General features: G+C 41.3%; 1 protein-coding gene across 3 annotated transcripts in view; it reads right to left on the bottom strand.

Moving 5' to 3' along the window:
• The window catches only part of LOC143030887 (uncharacterized), a 485211-nt gene that overhangs the window by 440504 nt on the left and 23625 nt on the right, over positions 1–21082 (bottom strand). For all 3 annotated transcript variants that reach the window (XM_076194126.1, XM_076194128.1, XM_076194127.1), the window contains 2 exons: positions 19817–19955; positions 18403–18498 (listed from right to left, as the gene is read on the bottom strand). The gene's annotated coding sequence lies outside the window, so the exon portion shown is untranslated. The remainder of the gene's footprint in view (positions 1–18402; positions 18499–19816; positions 19956–21082) is intronic.

Raw genomic sequence — 21082 nt, 5'->3', positions numbered from 1 at the left:
GATGCTGTAAAGATTGCCATTTGTTATTATTTGTCTGTTTATTTAATTATTATTTATCTTCTAAAATACAAATTTTGTTGTTGTTGTCGTTCCCTAGACTGTCTGTCCGAGCAGTCCTCTCCCCCCAAGGAATGCCACAGCCGAAACTGGGTTTTCCCACAAATCCTTTATAGAGTGTATGTTGTGTTGTTTGTGTGCATGATTGTGTATAATGCAGTCTTCCAACAAATTTTGTTGAAAGTGATGCTGTTTTCTGCATTAATACTTTTCTTGCAGATACTTTCTAAAGATCTCACTCAAAAACACAACCATAACACGAACCCACATGAAACTGGTGAACCTCACGGAAGGCAATCACAAAAGGTTTCGTGAATCTCACTGATAAATACTTACACCTCATCAAGAGGACTTACTGAACCTGGGTCTCAGCTGCCATGTCATATCTAAACCTTCTAAATTCCAAAAATGCACTGAATGTGAGCTCCTTATTAACAAAGTTGACCAACTAGTTGGAAAAAGAAAAATCACAGTAGAACCAACGTTAAACAAGAGATGGTGGCTGAGGCTAGTAAAACTAGAGGACACTTTAGGAGCAACATATTGAAGAAAAAACACATAGATGCAGCTAATGAATTGAAAAAAGACCCCAACATTATCATCAGAAAGGCCAACAAAACTGCTGCTTTGGTCATGATGAAAAAGGAAGATTACTTTGATAAACTGAATTCCATTTTAAGCGATACCACTAAATTTAGAAGACTGAACCAAGACCCCACGGAAAACCTAAAGAAAAAGGCCAATAAACTGATTGAGGCTGATAACTCGGCTACCAATGCTATCCATCTCAACAAACTTACTGGCGAGTATAAACCTGGTTACTGTTATGGTAATGTGAAGATACACAAACCAGGAAACAAATTATGGCCGATAATTGCACAAATTCCCATGCCTACCTACCATCTTAGTAAAAGACTCTGTGCCCTACTCACCCCATACATACCAGCTACCTGTAGTCTTACTTCTGTGAGTGATTTTATAGACACCTTGAAACACAACAACGCTAACAATTTTATTGCTTCGTTGGATGCCGAATCCCTATTTACACAAATTCCTGTAAATAGGACAACTAACTTTATTTGTGATAAAAGATACAGGGACAACTCCACCCCTAAGATAGAAATCCCTGAGAATATCTTAAGATAGCTACTAACATGCTGTACGAGTGAGGCACCTTTTACTTGCCCACAAGGTAACCTGTACTCCCAGGTCGACAGTGTTGCTATGGGCTCCCCCTTGAGGGTGCTTTTCACAAATTTCTTCATGGGAAGTATGAAGAACTAATATTTCATAGTATGGAAAAAACCGGAGATATACTGCAGGTATACTGATGACATCTTCATTAAAGTTAACAACTACCAAGAAGTGGAAAACCTACAAGAAGCCACAGGACTTAAATTCACAACTGAACACAGTGTGGGTAACTCCATGCCCTTCCTAGATGTCCTTGTTACCCAAAGTGGGCATAATTTCACCACCAATGTCTACACCAAACCTTTCAATGAAGGCCAATGTCTCAATGGAAGCAGTGAGTGCCCCAGTTGACATAAGCAATCTACCATTGGGGCTTATGTCCGCCGAGCACTTACGCACTGTGATACCTGGTCAAAAGTCCACCATAGCTCGAACGCACTACCCAGGTACTAGTAAATAACGGCTTCAGCAACAAAGAAATTAATAAGGTTACCGAAAATATCTTGAACAAATGGTACACCAACTCCAACAGTACTCCAAACCATGAAGAAATAAAACTTTTTTACAAGTCACGTGGAGTGTATTTAGGGATGAAATGGGTGGGAGTGTTTTTATGCCTTTCCCTTTTTGGCTACCTCCCTTGGAAGGGGGAAAAAGCCTTGGCATATGTATGTACAAGTCACACATTTCTACAGCTTACAAAGAAGATGAAAAGGCCATCAAAGACATCGTCAAAAGAAGCATAAAGCCTATGAATGACAAAACTTCAATCAAGCTAATCATCTTTTGTAAAAGCTAGAAAACCTCCAATCTGCTTCTCCAAAACAACACCCGCCAAAAGAGGAATGAGCTGAAAAAGTCTCATGTCATATACGAATATAAATGCACAAAAGGAACTGTGAAGCCCTTCCTTCCTCGTACATAGGCATGACGACTATGAAGCTGGAATCCAGACTGGTTGGACACAAATACATAGGAGCCCCAAAGAATGCTTTGGCATCACATGGACACCACATTACACGAGAAGAATTAGAACAGAACACAAAAATCTTGGAAACCTGCATGGACCCGAGAAAATTAAAGATAATCGAGGCCCTTTATATCAAGGATAAAAACCCCAATTTGAACATATAGGCACTTGATTTATAAGCGCTACCCAGGATGAGAACACAGGGTAGGCCAGAAGCATGAGATCATTTATGCCCATTTTTCATACTATCATGTGATCTCCCCCGTCTAATAATTTCATGTGGTCAATACCTCTCAGTTGACACTTGACACACTCCCTGAAGAAGGCTCAGTTGAGCCGAAATCCGGATCTGAGATTATGTCCGCCTACGCACAAGTTCTACCGAGTTTAGGCCCTGCTACATGGCGATTAGTGAGATCTTTAGAAAGTATCTGCAAGAAAATTATTAATGCAGAAAAACAGCATCACCTTCAACAAAATTTGTATTTTAGAAGACTTACTGCCTGTATATACTTCATTATTTATCTGTCAATCTATTATCATTTACTATTTAACTTTACCTATTTATTTTATTTATTACTATTTACATTATAATTTTCATTTATCTATTTAGTGATCATTATTATAACTTTTTTCGCATCCAATCTACTTATGGACCAAAAAGCCTCCTGTCGGTATGCTCCTCCTTTGTAATCCTTCGTATGTAATTGTAATTCTGGAAAGCTCGAATATATATACATACATACATACATGCATTCATATATATATATATATATATATATATATATATAGATTTCCAGTTGGGGCTGATGACAGGTATGGAAGTGGTGGTTCTGAGAGACGGTTTCCAGTCAGCAAAAATTGAGAGAAAAAATATTTCTTGTAATGTTTCATAGATATTAACTCTGCCAATGGAACGTACTGCACAACAACAAAACTTTATATCCCTTTAAATAGACTGGTTGATGCATGTCATGGAGATGTATCATACTATCCATGCTATCATAAGCATAATGCAACTTCATGTTAAAATAGTTCATAAAGTCTTCCTACATGTATTATTTATGAAGCAATAACAATAGCTTTTTCTGAGGAAACTGTACTGTACATTTTTTGTTTATCTTTTGCACTAAATTACAGAAGCTTCCTTCATTTTAATTCTAGATATCAGCATAAGTAATAGCAATAGTTTTAAGTAGATCTGATTATCAGTGACAATAAACATTACAATAAGAAAACTACAACAAAAGTCAATGGGTAAAATAGTTTATCAAAATTAGTTACGAGAGTACATACCAATACTCCAACCACACTGTTCCCAAGCCTCGCTTATTGAGGAAGCATCTGCATAAAAACAGCTGTGATTCTCACACATGATGTAAATTATAATGTTAAAAGAAAAATATATATATAATGCCACAGTCAAACTGAGATGTGATGCACCAAACCTCTTGAGTTTATCAAATGTGGTGAAAAGGGTTCCTGGCAGCCTCAAACCTGGGGAGAATAATTTTACATTCAATATTTTTTTCTTCTTTTCACTCTGTTCAATTACAAAAGATGAGCTGGCTATAATGTGAGTGAAAGGATGCACACATACCTGCTGTTCCATTTGCAGTTCAAGTGGTTCATCCTTGGAACCTCAAATACTTTCTATGCTGTACAATGATGCATGAAGCATGATAAAGAAGCTGGCTCCTGTTTGATTAAAAAAACAAGAAAAAGAAACTGTACTTCAGCTAATACTCCTGTCGACATAAATCATTTCTCTTGCAGCCTCCATACATCTAGGGGTGTGCTGATTAATCGGCATAGGCAAGAATTAGCACTTTTTTGGTGAATCAGCATTTTTTTTAGAAAGGAATTCGGCATCAGCAATGTTTTGCTGATGTCAATGCCAATTCAGTAATTCACCTATCATTCCTTGTTATGGTGGCTGCAGAGAGCCATGCAACATATTATGTGCTATATGAGATACCAACCAAATAATCATTGCTTTATTTTATTTTCACATAGCAGCATCACAACTGTGAGGAATGAGGTGGCTTTTTTTTATGTATTTTGACAAGTAAACACATAACAATACATCTTTATGCTTTTTGACAATAACAGCTATGACTTTGACTCATGTTTAGACGATTTGCTGTCAAATTCACAATCACATAAGTCAAATTTGGACATAGTCAAACTTCAAAGAAAAAAAAAACATACATCTTCATCTGTTCTGACACTACAAAGCAAAGTTGATCAGTTTTACCCCCTCCCACTGGAACCACAAGACTCGGATTCCTTGAGTTGGTGCAGAGACAACCACAGCTCATATCCTAAACTTGGAAAAAGTTGCCAACAAAATGCTGAGCTGCTCTCCACCATCTTCAGTGAAGAGTGAACGGCTCTTCAGCATTGGTGGTAATGTCTACACCCCACACTGTAACCACTTGACTTCAGAATCAGGGGAGAAACTGATGTTGTTGCACTTCAATTTGCGAATGTTTAACTTTGACTATTAACCCATGGAATGCAGCAGTACTCAGGTGAGTCAGCATGTTAAAAATTAGGAGGGAAAAAAAAAAAAAAAAAAAATCCTATTTGGATTTTGTGCCCCGACACAGGTTTTGAAAGAGAGAAAAATAAAAATTGGCCATTTCCCACATTCCATGCATCAATTACTATAGAGACTGAGTTAAGTTTAGGCTTTACTGTTTTGTTAGGATTAAGAAATGGATTGATACATGTGCTTTAACAAAACCTATGAAACAGGTAATATTTACCTCTTTTTCAACCAATAGAAAATAATACAACCATCCATACATTGATAATCATAAAGTGGTCAATCAATAAGCACTTCATTAACTTCATTCAATCATCAGCATCCAACAGCTCAACAACTGGCAGGTATAAATCTACACAGATTATAAAGCAAGTAATTATATAAAGTGGAACTGGCATTGGCAACTAAGAGTGAATAGGAATTGGCATCAGAAAAAAAAAGTATATATATATACTGTATATACATACATATACCAAAGGGGGGGGGGGGGTTAGCCAAAAAGAAAAAGGCACAGAAACCACTCCCACCCATTCCATTCCCCTCCACCCTCCCTCTTGGCATCTCCTGGATGACGGGTCATCCCTGCATCCTGTCCACTGCCCTGGGTCAGAAGCAGTGTCGCAAGACACAGCACATCCACAGCAAGGCTGCTTCATAAATTTGGCGACCCAACCCTCTCCATCTCCTTATGCTGAAAAGGAGAAGACGGGGAAAAATCCCTTTGGGCTGTGTCAAATTTGTTCTCATACATACTTCCTCACCCCCCATCCCCTCACCCACTCCCCCTCATGCATCACAGCATCATCCAAACACAACCCCTCTCCATTCACCCCTATCTTCTGTCCTTCCTCAACAGACATTCCTCTCTTTTGTAAAGCCCCTTTCACCACATCCATCCATCCATCTCATCCTAGGAGGCCCCCTCATGTTCATTCCTTCCACCTCTGCCTTCCACACCTCTTTTACTAATCTTTCTTCACTCATTCTTTCCATGTATCCAAACCATCCCAATACTCTTTCATCAACCCTATCTCCCAGCTCCCTTTCCACCCCTGTTCTCCTTCTCACCTCCTCATTTCTCACTCTATCTAGCCTAGTAACCCCTATCATACTTCTTAGACATTTCATCTCAAACACATTCAAACTCCTTCTCTCTTCCTTTCTTATGTTCCATGTTTCTGCCTCGTACAGTGCTGTTGGCACAATCACTCCTTCATATAACCTCCTCTTAGCATCCATTCCCAGATGTCTATTTCTCATTACCGTATTTTTCGGACCATAAGGCGTGGGCAAAATCCTTAAAATCGGCCAAAATCGGGTGGTGCGCCTTATCGTGAGGGGCACCTTATGTGTGGCTCACGTGAAAAAAATAAATAAATAAAAATAAGCCTCGAACAGTGACGTACTATTTTGACACGTTTCGTAGCTAGCCTGCTGACGGCGACAGTGCATAGGCCTAGCAAATGTTACAACCAAGTTATAACCAAGATGCATGTATCTTGACAAGAGAATTGCGAAAACTTCGACAGTTTTCGAGTCCATACCACCGCATTCATTCAGGGGGCCGTCCCGCTCGAAAACGAACTTCGTCAATTATGATCGGAATTTCGCGAATTTTTAATATGTTATATATACATATACTGAGATGTTCACCACCAATTTTTATATCATTTGGTTGAAAAACAATGAAGTTATTAATAAAAAAACATTTTTTGACCAATTACAAAAGTTGTATCTCCTCACTTATCCATTGACTGAGCATGCTGAAAAAAATCACAGAAATGCTCTATAGCAATACCTAAAAAATCATTGTGGCGTTATTGGAATTTCCTCTTAGTTTAGGAGAAAGAATTTTTTTTTGAAACGTGTCATATTTTTTTTTCAAAATACAATACATCAACTTCTATAAAAAAAAAAAAAAAACCCACAATAAAAAGTTTGCAAATTTATTCAGCTTTCAAATGATCTAAACCCCATTAAAATCGGCCGAGTAGTTACAGAGGAGATAGAAAAAATGTAGAGAAAAGGGTTGTTTTGAGATCTCACCTTTTTTTTTTTTTCTCACCATACACCAGGTAGGGCTATGCCCTGTCAGCGATGATGCCTCACGAAGTCCCTCCACAAGTCCCTATCAGCATACAGCTGCACACTCTCCACATCTTCCATAGTTCTTCCTCTTGACTCTATGGCTTGTCTGATACCGTCTCTCCATCTCTTCCTGGGTCTTCCTGTTGGACGCTTTCCTTGTGGCTGCCACTGGTAGTATTTTAATGGGTACTGATGCTCATTCATCCTCATGACGTGGCCAAACCATCTTAATTGGCTTTTCTCTACATATTCTAATATTGGCTCTATTTCCAGCTCTCTTCTTATTTCTTCATTTCTTATTCTGTCACACCTTGTTACACCTTTTATTATTCGCAGTACTCTCATCTCTGCTGCTTGTATCTTACTTTTCAGCCTTTCTGTCAATGTCCATGTTTCTGACCCATATGTTAGAACTGGTCTTAAAATATTTTTGTAAATTGTTAACTTAAACTGCTTGGGTATAAGTTTTTCTCGCATCAATGGATATAGCGTTCTTAAATTATTTGTATGGCACTGTATTCTATTTAATATTTCTTTTTCCATTTGACACCTTTCATCTATCTTTACTCCTAGGTATTTAAATTCTTCAACTAATTTCAGTTTTTCGCCTCCCAACCATATTTCTATCTCTTCTTTTTGCCTTGCGACCATCATTACTTCTGTTTTATTTGTGTTTATTTTCATTTTCACTCTTTTCAATGCACTGTTCCAAGCAGTTAATGCATTTTGAAGTTCAATGGGGTTGTTTGCAACCAGTGCAATATCATCTGCGTATGCCAATGTAATAACTTCCTCTCCAGATCTCAAATTTTTCATACATTTGTCCATAAAAAGTACAAAAAGCAATGGGGATATAACCCCACCTTGTCTTACTCCAGAATTTACATCAAACCAGTTATCCTCGCGAGTTTGTGTTCTTACAGCGCTGGTACATTTACTGTATAGACTTTTGATTGCTCTAACAAGTAATCTATCTACACCATATAGATTTGGGATACAGTTTTGAGATATTGAGCTTTAAAGTTCAAAATACATTTCGTTGCTTTTTTTATATTTTTCATTTCGATTTTTTTCTCTGCGCCAATCTTCATGCATTCTATGTCATTCACATGTTATTATAAAGTGTAGCTGGTACCTGGTCCCCCCTTTTACAAGGTATTAATCGCTCAGAAGGCGAGGGTTTCAGGAGGCACCACCTCCCTCATTGTCGCCAGGTTCGCTAATTAAAAAGCTCCCGGCTGGTAATCGGAGCTGAACGATGGTTTTCTCTTCCTCTTCCTAGTCTTTGGTGTCCCTTTCCGTTCCGTGTCTTTATCTTGTTCCTCAAGTGCTTTTGTAATTATTGGATTGACTCCAACCAAGTGAGAAAGAAGATTATGTGACCTCCCAAAGTTGTTGTTGTTGTTGTCGTTCCCTAGACTGTCTGTCCGAGCAGTCCCGTCTCCTCAAGGAAGGCCACAGCCGAAACTGGGTTTTCCCACAAATCCTTTATAGAGTGTATGTTGTGTTGTTTGCGTGCATGATTGTGTATAATGCAGTCTTCCATTATGTGTTGTATGGTATGGGGTGAAGTGTTACATCCTGGGCAGCTGTTCACAACACGGTTGTCCAGCCTCTTCTGGTAGCTTATAAGTGCTGGGTGGTGACCGCATCGCAGTCTGGCCAAGTGGACTCTGTCCTTACGTGGGAGAGAGGATTCAGAAGGGTGGATATCAGGGGGTCTGGCATGCAGCAGTGTGTTGTCTTTCAGTGTGTTAATGGAGCGGTGAGTGATATGATTATGAATATGTTTCCGGAGGCTGGTATTTGGTGGTTGTGGAGGAAGAGAAGAGAGTATCTGTGTGTAATAAAGGTCTATGGGTGTAGTTTTAATGTTTCTTGGTGTGTGTGGGTGTTCTGCTATGTAGTGTAGCGGGTGTGATGTGTTTGTGGTGGCTGCAGCAAGTGTTTGTGTGCCTCTCATGTCGAGGTGGTCCTTGACTTTGAGGACTTTTGTTTCATGGTGTAAATGGTCTGTAGGTGATGTATTTGTGCAGCCTGTAATTGTTTTTAGGGCTTTGTTTTGTATGATTTGAAGGGTGTTGTGGTGTGTCTCACTGAGATTAGGAGCCCATGCAGGACTCGCATAATTCATCACTGAGCGTATGCATTGTTTGTGTATTGTTATATTAGTTTCTTTGTTTTGTCCAAATGTTGTTCCAGTGATTGACTTAAGTGCGTTAAGTCTAGGTGTGCATTTGTTTTTTATGTTTGTGAGGTGTTGTTTGAAAGACATGGATGTATCGTATGTTACACCAAGAATTTTCGGTGTGTTTGTGTGTGGTATTAGAGTGTTGTTGATGTAGAGATGAGGTATGTATTTGTGTTCTTTTGTCCAGTTGGTGAGAAGTGTTGCTGTAGATTTGGTTGGAGCTATTTTGAGTCTGTTTGTGATGAACCATGTGTTGAGTGTGTCAAGGTATGGCTGGATTATTTCTGCAGCTTTGTCTGTGTTACGATGTGTGCATGTGATTGTTATGTCGTCTGCGTAGGAAGAGATTTGTATTTCTGAGGTGTCTGGCGTGGGTAGGTCATGCATGTATAGATTAAATAATGTGGGGGATAGAACTGAGCCCTGTGGTACTCCGTTCTTAATGTTTCTGATGTGCGATGATTGGCCATTATATGACACATGAGCATTCCTGCCTGCCAGATAATTGGCCAGCCATCTTTTGGTGTTATTGTGCATGTCTGTGTTATATATTTTATTTGTTAGGTTGTGGCGGGGGATAGCATCAAAAGCTTTACTAATGTCCAATGTTATAAGAAGTGTTCTGTGGTGGGGCCTATCTGAATTGATGCCATCTAAAATTCTTTGTGTGAGGTTTGTCAGAAGAGTGTTTGTGGAGTGTAGTGGCCTAAAACCGTGTTGTGAGTCAGCAAGGGGAATATATGGTGTGACAAGTTTAAGTATTAGGCGTTCAATGACTTTAGAGGGGGTGCAGAGAAGTGTGATTGGGCGGTGAGATGTTGGGATTGTTGGGTCTTTGTTCGGTTTTGGAATGGTGATTATTTTACCATGCTTCCAGATGTCGGGTATAGTGTTGTGTGAATAGCTGTAGTTTGCAATGTTTGTGAGTGCGTGTATACCTTGTGGTCCAATGTGTTTTAGGTGGATGTTGCTTATGTTATCAGGGCCACAGGCAGACGAGTGCTTGAGACTATGCATTATGAGTTTTGTCTGACTGTCTATGAAGGGTGTATAGTCTGAGTCTGTGGGAAAGTCTTTCTTACGTCGAATGGTGCGTCGGTCGTCAGGGTGAGATGTAAGATGGCTCATCTGTGCAAAATGACGTATGAGTGCGTTTGCTTGTTGTCTGTTTGAGGGTAGATTATCTGTTGTTGTGATTATTGCTGCGTGAGAGCGTGTAGTGTTAGTGTTGGATAGTGTGATGCTGTTGAGTGTTTTGTACAATTTGCTGGTGTTTGTTTTGTGATCAAGTGTATTGATAAAGTTTTGCCAATTTTGTGTTTTTTGTTCATGTATTTCATTGGCAATCACAGTGTTTAGTGTTTGTATTTGGTCTGCTATGTTTTGAGGGATAGGTGTGGGGGTATCGTGTTTAAGTGTGTCACGTTGTCTGATGAGGCCTTGGATTTCTGGTGTGAAGTTGGGGTTGTGTGATTTTCTGTTGCCTCTAGGGATGTATCTCTTGTCTGCGTTTTGTATGATTGTATTAAAAGCGTGCACAGCATTATTTATGTTTGTGATTGGTGTACTGTTAAGTGTTTCAAAATGTTGTTCTGTCTCTTCATTAAAGGCTTCCCAGTTAGCTCTCTTGTAATTGGTGTAAGTGTGTCTGTGGCCAGCTGGGGTGCATCTTGTTTTGGTGGTGATGATGATTGGAAGGTGGTCAGAACCAAGGGCTCCGACCACTCTCCATGATGTTGTTGGGGTTAGGCAGGGGGAGCAAAAGGTGATATCAGGAGAGGAGGGAGTGTAGAGGGCTTGGTATGGGATATGTGTATGATTATGCTTGTTGTTCATGATAGTCAATGAGTCGAATTGAGTCTGTATATCAAGCCCTCTGTCTGTGTCAGGGTTGTCGACAAACCAGGCAGACGACTTGGCGTTGAAGTCACCACCCATGATCAGGTTGGGGATTGAGGTTAGTTGGCTGAGTTGAGGTCTGAAGGTGGTTGGAACTGTGGGGGATGATTGGGGGGGAATGTACATGTTTACTATTGTTAGTGTTGAATTGTTGCCTGTGCGGATACGAATGGATTGGGTTTCTGTTGTGTTATCTGTGGTAGGGAGGAGAATTTTGGTTGTGGCACTTGTGTCCACAAAACAGATGGAATGGTGGATCAGGGTGATGAGTCCACCGCCATTGCCGTCAGTCCGGTCTTGTCTGATGGTGGTGTAATTATGAAATGATGGTGTTTTGTGTGAGTGTCTTAATTTTGTTTCTTGTAGAATTGCAATGTGTATGTTGTGTTGTTTAAGAAAGTGTTCAAGTTCATGTTTTTTAGTGTTAATACCGTCAATGTTGTGTTGTAATATGTTGATGTTGTGTGTTTTGTATGTGTTGTATGTTGCCGTTTGGGGTTGAGGTTGGGGTGGTAGTGGGGAAGGTGTAGGATCTGGGTCAGAGGGGGGGAAAGGAGAGATCGGGGACAAAGGAAGGGGAGTACTAATCGGGGGTAAGGGCAAAGGGAAATTGGGAGTGGGTAAGGGTGTTGGCTGTGGTTGGGGAGGTGGGATTGGGGTTACTGGAGGGCAGGTAGAACATGTCCAAGTGTTTGTGTATTGGTTTGTGTCAGCAAGTGTTGTACAAGTGAGGTGGGCCCAGTTTTTGCACATATTGCACTGAACTGAGCCCTTTGTCTGTCTGCTCGAAGTAATGGGTTTAGAGCATGTTGGGCATGTGTATTTTGTGGTGGGCCCAGGATTGCTCTCTACATCTCCGGCTAAAAGTAGAAGAAGAGGGGTGATCGCCGGAAAATGACCCCTCAGTGCAGAAAAAACGTAACATTGTGTGTTGGAAAAAAAGGATTGTGGTACTCCCCCAGGTAGGCGTAGCTCCTCCTTGGGGATCGGTGCCATCTGCGTAGAGCTGATGGCCAGGGGTAGTTGCTGCTGATTGGCCCCCAACTCTTGGGGTTGGGGGGTGGTCCCACGACGTAGACGTTGCAGCTCCAAAGTTGTGGTCAATGACAGTTGCTCTCACAACAAAAAGCACTCGGAAGAGGCCGGCGAACTTTGCTTTAGAGCACCTGATCCAAACTTTTGAGTGTAAACTCTCATTTGGATTTTGAGTTACCCCCTTGAGACATTTCTGAAGAATGTCCGGGGCAGTCAGATCTCTATAGACATTCTTGATTAGCTCTAACTTTTCATATGAGATCTTGGCCAGGTAGAGCGACTTTACTTTGTGGCTGACAGGTGATTTGCCCTCTGCATTTGCCCGGTTGTAGAAGCACCAGCTGTCTGCTCCAGCTGGGCAAAAGTGATGCGCTGGCTTCTCATCACTCGATGTCAAGTGGAAATATGTCGCCCACACGGCCATTCTCATTGTGTCATAGTCGGTGCTCACATTATCACGGATCGCCTTCCCGTAATATGATCCGAGAAGATCAATGACTTGATCAGTCAACATGTGAGCACCTCCTAACAAGCTCCTCTTCCTTTGCTTGCCAGATTTCGTTGTTATTATTTCGCTCGCATCTTTCTTCAGGTTGCGCAGTCTGGTCCCCATCCTTTTACAGACGTGATTTATACACTCCTCCTTGATGACGGGTTCTTTATATGGCCCTTTGCCATCGTTCAATAGGCATACCGCTTTGTATGCGCTTGAATCACCGTCACCAACGAAGGTCGTGTATTTCATTTTGTACTGTAGGGATCGGGACCACATCCGTACAGCTTCTTCTGCCTCCATCGCTCCCGATTTGCCATGAAAGTTCTTATGACAGACGTGTATTTTCCTCACGCTGTCATCCTTACACTTTGAACAGTAATTGCACAGAACCTCCAAATCAATCACAGTTCGAGTGTACACCTCTATCACAAACCCGATGCCGATGCGCGACTTATAACCACGAGTCAACCACGTTCCGTCAAAGGAAACATCGCAGTTGATGTTACCATCGGCGTCTGGCTGCGACAGGTTTTGGTCGAGATAAAACTGCCACACTTTCTCTCTTCCTTTTTCCATCAATGCTCTAAACCATATACCCATCTCTCTATACAGGTAAGAAGCGTGCTTGGTATATACACCTGCGGACAAGTTTCCACCTGAGATATATGGTGCCAGGTTTTGTAGGCCAGCTCGTCCTACACCTGTGATAAGACTCATATAGACCTGGACAATGTCCGCCTCTGTCATTTTTCCATGGGAAGTTGGAGGGGTGTCACACAGGACTCTGTCACAACCGTCACACTGTAACTGCACACGAGTGTCGAAGTGCTTCCTTTCCAATGACATATTTACACTACCCTTACAAGTCCTCTTCGGACACCTTACGCTATTGAGCATTGCATGGAGCTGTGATACTGAAAGTATAACTTTCATATCGTACTCTTTCTGAGTAGTAGGCAAAACACCTCTCATTAATTGTTTCCTCTTCAAAAGAGAGGAAAGCGTGTCAGTTGAAGTGCTAGGCAATGACACATCACGCATGGTTGATGTGGATGGTTGCGGTGGTGGGACCTCACAAACAGGAAAGGGAGGGGCGGAGGAGGGAGATAATGCGGTTGACCCAGGCGAGCTAGGACGCGCCGCTACACTATCACCAATTCCAGTAATACACTGTTCTTCTACACTTTTGTTTAGTTTCTCACTTCTTGCAAGAAACGCACGTTTCTTCTTCGAATGTTTAGGCATTCTTGAAAGGTTATAGCTACAAGTACGCGGAAATAAAAGTTCTCCAAGGAGCGACAATTCACTTTCTCTGCTTACTTGTACAAGCTCTCACAGCTGACTGACGCTGTCTATGCAAGCACTACAGTGTATGTGTGATGTGTAGGACAAGTTTCCAACTAGTCTTAATTAATGAATAACAAAATGCATCGCATTTGTGCCATTTTTATTACAATGAAACAACATCGAATATACGTGCAGCGAAGGTGCACTGGGAAGTGCGGGGGGGGTCAGAAAAATGGTCATAGCTCCTTTATTTTTTGATATTTCGCTAAAATATTTCAGGACTGGATTGCCAAAGGCCACTAGATGACAGGGAATTTTTTTCGAATATTTCGATTTTTTGACGGAAATTCATCTGGACGGCCCCCTTCACGCTATCATGGCTATGACATGATAGTGTCCACAACACAGACAGCCATTTTGCATTGGTCTAGTCTTGCTCCACTCCGACTGTAGTCATTTGGGTATTTTTTTAGTTTCGACCATGGGCACAATATAGCAATAGAAAATTAATTATTAATTTTGTAAATTAAAATGTATCAACGTAATATGCAATTTTGTGGGCAGAAATGAAAATAAAAAATACCTTGCTACAAGCAAATATGCTAATGAACGAAGTCAGTAGCATAGGATCGGGACACCGTCTTGTCTGTCAATTGACGGCCTCGGTACTAACGACAGTACCTTGCCAGGTACATTTTCTTGAAAGAATGTTATGGAGCGGAGATACATGCATTCCTTCAAGCTGCAAGAACTTTGTATACCCCGCAATCTGAGAGAGTGGTTGAAAAGCCCGCCAACGTCTCTCACGACGACGACAACGAGGATGAGCCGGATGACATTTAATTTGCAGATAATGATTTATTAAACACAGGTTGGGTTAGGTTAGGTGAATTCATCATCCTTTCATTTCTTTGATGTCGGCATCTATCATAACAAGCATGGCGTACCATTCGTCCTACACAGCTTTGTTACTTACGAAATCTGTTTTAGTACCTTTTGTTTTTTTTTATTTCTGCTCACAAAATTGCATATTACGTTGATACATTATGATTTACAAAATTAATAATTAATTTTCTATTGCTATATTGTGCCCATGGTCGAAACTAAGAATTTACCGTCATTTGTAATAAATCTTTTGTTTTTAAGTGAATAGAAAATTGCAGGAATAAAAGTGCTAATGTTGGTTTTATTCCCCACAATTCTCATAACGTGTTTATGTTGTTTTTTAAGGGTATTGGTAGGGCAGACCGTCCATGGAGGTGGTCTGATTTCACTGACCAAAATAAAAAAGTATATCATTTATTTTTGTAATTTTGCTAAATCCCAACCGATTTTTCTCATTCAACAACGAAAATGTTCAGTTCTGAATGCACTCACATATGCATGATTATCCGATGACAAGACCGGGTGCACCTTATGTAAGGACGGAGAATAGCAAATTATGGGTGCGCGTTCTGGTCCGAAAAATACGGTACACTTTTCAATCCACCAAGGCATTTACTTGCTTCTCTCAATCTACATTCTACCTCCACCCTCACTCCTCCCTTTCCTGGCACATTTGCATCCAAGTATCTGAAACTATCCACTTCCTCCAGTTTCTCACCCTTGATGCTCACTTCCAGCCTGCTGCCACTCTCTCCCCTTGTACATCTCATCACCTTACTTTTGCCCACATTTATCTTCAACCTCCTTCTTTCACACACCTTCTCAAATTCTGTCACTAAATTCCTCAATCCCTCCTCTGATCCTGCTACAAGTGTAGTGTCGTCAGCAAACAACAACTGGCTCACCTCCCACTTTTCTCCATTTTCTTTAATCATCTCCAACCCCTGACCCACTACCCTTGCATTCACCTATCACACCACCCCATCCATGTATAGATTAAACAGCCAGGGTGACATAACACATCCCTGACAAAGTCCCACCTTTACCTCAAACCACCCACTCTCTCCATTTCTAATCCTAACACAAGCTCTATTACTCTCGTAAAAACTCTTAACTACTCTTAACAGCTTCCCTCCTATCCCATATATCTGCAGTATCCAGTGTCTTCCTGTCTACCATGTCATAAGCCTTTTCCAGATCCATAAAAGCCCAAAAGACATCCTTACCTTTTCCTATAGCTTTCTCACATATGTCTTACCACAAAAATCTGATCTACACAACCCCTACCTGTCCTAAACCCACACTGTTCCTCACCATTACTCCCTCTGTTCCTCTCCTAATCCTCTCAATCAAGATCCTCCCATAAGCCTTCCCAACTACACTCAACAAGCTCCCTCTGAAACTACTACACTCACACTTGTCCCCCTTTCCCTTGTAAAGTGGAACTATATAGCCACTCCTCTGGCACTCTATCCTCTCTCCAGCAAACATTAAATAACCTCACCAACCAGTCAACCATCACTGTACCTCCTTTCTTCAGACATTCTGCATAGCATCCATCCAACTCAGGTGCCTTACCTGTTCTCATCATCTTAACCGCTGCTTTCACTTCATCTTTCCTTATTTCTCCTCCATTTTCCTCACTCATCACTCTCATTTTCTTTGCACTTCCGACTGCAACTATCTTTCCCTCCCTATCCTCCTTCACATTTAGCAACTCCTAAAATACTCTGCCAATCTTCCTCTTACTGCCTTCTCTTCCATTATCATCTCACCATCTGCACCTATTAACCTTTCCTTCTCTACTTGATTCACCTCGTCTTCCTCTCTTAATTTCTTTCCAAAACATCTTTTTATTACTTTCAAAATTTTCTGTCATACTCTTACCCCATTTCACATCTGCTCTCCTCTTTGCTTCCTTTATCTTATGCTTAACTTCCCTTCTCTTTACTTTGTACCTCTCATACGATTCCCTCGTCCTATTTTGTAACCAATTTCATGCCTGGAATAAAAAAAGGGAAATCAATTGATCCGTTAATACAAATGCAGTACATTTGAAGAAGCTGAGGAAACAAAGTTCTGATGCAAATTTCATGTCCACTGGTCACAAGAGACGAACAAAATCTCACCTCCAGAGTCAAGCGTCTTTCTTCTGGACCGTACTGATGCACCTCGACTAGGAATCAGCAAACTTGAACCAGACTCGTTTTCCTGAAGACGAAAAACAATGGCAGATTTCTTCAACCATAATTTCAAACAAGGTTCTTCCAGTAGAATATATGGCACACTCTCTTAAAAAAAAAAAAAATAATAATAATAATAATAATACATACATATACCAAAGGCTTTTTGGCCAAAAAACAAAGGCATAAAATCCACTCCCACCCATTCCATCCCCAACATACTCCACTCCCATCCACCCTCTACCCTCCATCTTATCTTGGCACCTCCTGGATGACGGGTCATCCCTGCATCCTGCCCTGGGTCATAAGCAATGCAGTAAGAGACAGCACATCCATAGCAAGGGCACTGAATAATAATAATGATAAAATAGAAAATAAAAAAATAAATAACAAAATAAAACATAAAAGATGCAGATTCCAAAAACTTGTTGGCTCATCCTAACAACTGCCTGCAGTCAACCACGTCTGGCGACTTGTGACAGCTCTGTCCATCTGCGGAGGGCAGCTGACTCTCTCTGTCCTTGGTGGCTGCCGTCTGCAGTTGTTCATCCATACGGCAGAGTTAATCCACAATGGACGAATTCGAACTTACAAAACCATTCCGAGACCCTCTACCTTACCTTCACAATCATCACATGCTCCAACACACGGTGCATCTGCCGAGAGGCGAAGGAGGGTTTGACCTCTTCAATACGAGTCAAATATTCGCGTGCACATCAGGTTGCCTGATGTACAACGATGCATCAGAATGCATGTATTATAAAATACGTAGTGGGCACGTGTAAAGTATGTTGTATTTGTACATACATGCATAAATACGTATACCAAAGGCTTTTTCCCTCTTACACAGGAGGTAGCCAAAAAGGAAAAGGCATGGAAACCACTCCCACCCATTCCATCCCCACATACTCCACTCCCATTCACCACCCCTCCCTCCCTTCCTCTTTTCTTGACTCCTCCTGGATGACATGTCATCACGGCATCTCACCCACTGCCCCCCTGGGTCAGAAGCAATGCAGCAAGACACAGCACATTCACAGCAAGGCCACTTCATTATATCGGCAATCCCCCCTCTCCGTCCCCTCAAGCAGAAAAGGAGAAGACGGGGAGAAATACCTTCGGGCTGTGTCAGATTATTTTTCACACATACTCCCTCACTCCACCATCCCCCACCCACTCCCTCTCATCCATCACATCATCCATACACAACCGTTTTCCATTCACCCTTATCTTCTGTCCTCTCCTGTCCTTCCTCAACAGACATTCCTCTTTTGCAATGCCCCTTTTACCCCATCCATCCATCTCATCCTAAGTCGCCCCCTCATGTTCACTCCTTCCACCTCTGCCTTCCAAACCTCTTTTACTAGTCTTTCTTCACTTATTCTTTCCACGTGTCCAAACCATCCCAATACTCTTTCATCCACCTTATCTCCCAACTCCCCTACCACCCGTTCTCTTCCTCACCTCATTTATCACTAAATCCAACCTAGTAACCCCTACCATACTTCTCAGACACCTCATCTCAAACAGAAAGATAAATAAGTAAAATAAAGAGTCATTTTCCACCTTATTGACAGCACCCTGCCTGTCCGTGAGCGTCATTTCCTCCTGATAAGCAGCAATCCAGCCCAGATGGTGCTGTACAGTGACGTCGCGGTCATCCTGAAAGCAGAGAAACATTCTTATTCGGCAGTGTGGCCACTCTTTGGCTTTTTTCCCAAGATCTTGGGATTTTTGCCATCATCTTGGAATCTTAGATATAAATGGTAAAAAATGAACAAATCTTGGTGAAAAAAATAAAAAGATTTGTTACTTTTTTACAATTTATATCCAAGTTTCCAAGATGATGGCAAAAATCCCAAGATCTTGGGGGGAAAAGCCAAGGAGAGGCCACACTGTTATTCGGGACGTAATATTCAGAATGTCTCCACCCCCGTTCCTTGAACTGACTTTCGCCCGAGCAAACGAGATTTTCTTCACGTATTAAGTCGCAGACATGCAGATTATTATCCTTTTTTTTTTTTTTTCCCAATTATCTTATTCATTTTCTAAATCCTGCCCTAGCTACAAATTCATGTGTGGTTTCATCTTGGTTTATATCTTTAAATTCCAACAGTCATATCAAGATTTGGGTTATATCATCCAAGTTATTCCAAATAGAAATATTTAAGGTATCAGTCTGGGGGTATTTGCATTTGGGGACAGAGATGATGGTGGTGGTGGGGGGTACTGTAAGTGAATTGGCCCTGCTGCATATGTGCTGTGCCTTGCTGCATTGCTTCTGGCCCAAGGCATTGGGCGGGAAATAGAATGACCCGTCATCCAAGAGGAGCCAAGATGAGAGGGAGGAAAGGGTGGAGGAAAGGGTGGTGGAATGGGTGGGACTGGGTGCATGCCCTTTGATTTGGCTTCCTCCCTTATAAGGGGGAAAAAGCTCTTGGTGTATATATTTATATATATATATATATGTATATATACAGATCAAACTGAGTAAATACAACAGGCATGATAGCGGGTAACAAAAAAAAAAATCTACATTGGCCGGGGGTCCAGGGGCAGGAGCAGAGCCCCCAGTGGGGGTCAGGGTGTCTGCGGGCCTAGGCTGAATCCCTGGGGGGCTGAATCACTAGGAAACAAATGCATGCAAGCTGTTCCGTTGATGTTGCTATCGATATAATTCAGCCAAAATAAAATCTACATACACATGCACACCACACCACGTAATGCTCCACAAAACGAATCACTTGGGGGCCTGCACAAAATAAACTGCTTACACACAGGTACAGCCGACATACGATTCGCCCAAAACTTCACATCAACCAAAAATCATTCGACCACAATTTTTTTTTTTTCATCAAGATCATTTATTAAAATCATTAATGACAATCAGGAATTAATGACAAAAAATCGAGCTCATTGTCAGGAAAAGAAAAAAATCGGAAGAATATCATGCCTGATACAAGATAAGTCAATAACCCACCATTGGATAGCTCTGTAGAACTCTGTGCCCTGGGTCCGTGGAGGAACTTGTCGAGTACCTCTTCTCCAAGTCGTCCCACTCCAGTCGAAGATTCTGCTGGTACAAACGGACCTCCCTGTGGCTCAGGATTTGGCTCGTGCTGTACAGAGAAACACAAGAATTATAAGGCACCTTAACTTGCACTCTCTGGAAAGACGCAGAGTGGAGGGTGATCTAATAGAGGTGTTCAAGTGGATCAAAGGCTTTAACAAGGGTGATGCAAACAAGGTCATCATATCAAAACAACAGGGCAGGACTCGCAGTAATGGTTATAAACTGGACAAAATTAGATTTCAGAAGGAAATAGGCAAGAATTGGTTTACTAATAGGTGGTCGACGAATGGAATAGACTTAGTAACCATGTAGTGAGTGCTGAAACTATCAGTTGTTTTAAGAAACGGTTATACAATTTTATGGATAGGGATGACAGGTGGTGATGGATACGGAGCTGCCTAGTGTAGGCCTCATGGTCTCTTGCAGTCTCCTTCATTCTTATGTTCTTATGAGAACGATGCAGATTCGCAAATAAATACAAATGCACTTTGGTGTGGCTCGACTTTTGGCTCGTGTTGTACGGAGAACCACAAGAAGGTCAAGAATTAGGAAGATATAATGTAGCAGCACGTTTGTAAAATGAGACTTATTAACTCACTGTCGGAGAACGAGATAAGACAGAAGATCCGTATATTTCGACCACTATCTGTGGTCTCCTTCATCGATCTGCTGAAGAGGACCACAGATAGTGGTCAAAATATACGGATCTCCGGTCTTTCTTATCTCATTCTTCAACAGTGGGTTAACGTGTCTCGAGGACAAGAATGATGAAGATTTGCAATACCCTCAATCCCTTCCACAAAACGGCAAACTTATGCGGTTTAATCCAATCCAGCTTACGAGACAGCAATGACAATATGGTTTAACGTCACAAACTTGCCCCCTATCAGGAGGCTAGGACAGGGCCCTGTAGTGGACTTTGTAGCGTGGAATCTAATGAACCATGCCTTTGCTTCAACTCACCCTACACCTTCCCAAATTCTGTCACTAAATTCCTCAATCCCTCCTCTGATCCTGCTACAAGTGCAGAAAATGAGATGACAGAGAGAAATCCCTTCGGGCTATGTCAAATTATTAGTCACACATAATATATATATATATATATATATATATCGTATACTGATGAAACGTAACTAACCTCAAGGGAAGAACCTGTGGTGTAGAAAAAGGTAC

Source organism: Oratosquilla oratoria, chromosome 12 (assembly GCF_046742065.1).
Source record: "Oratosquilla oratoria isolate Oo_2021 chromosome 12, ASM4674206v1, whole genome shotgun sequence".
Taxonomy (NCBI): Eukaryota; Metazoa; Arthropoda; class Malacostraca; order Stomatopoda; family Squillidae; genus Oratosquilla; species Oratosquilla oratoria.
The sequence above is the reverse complement of the archived record's forward strand: the minus strand, read 5'-3'. Positions and strand labels throughout refer to the sequence as shown.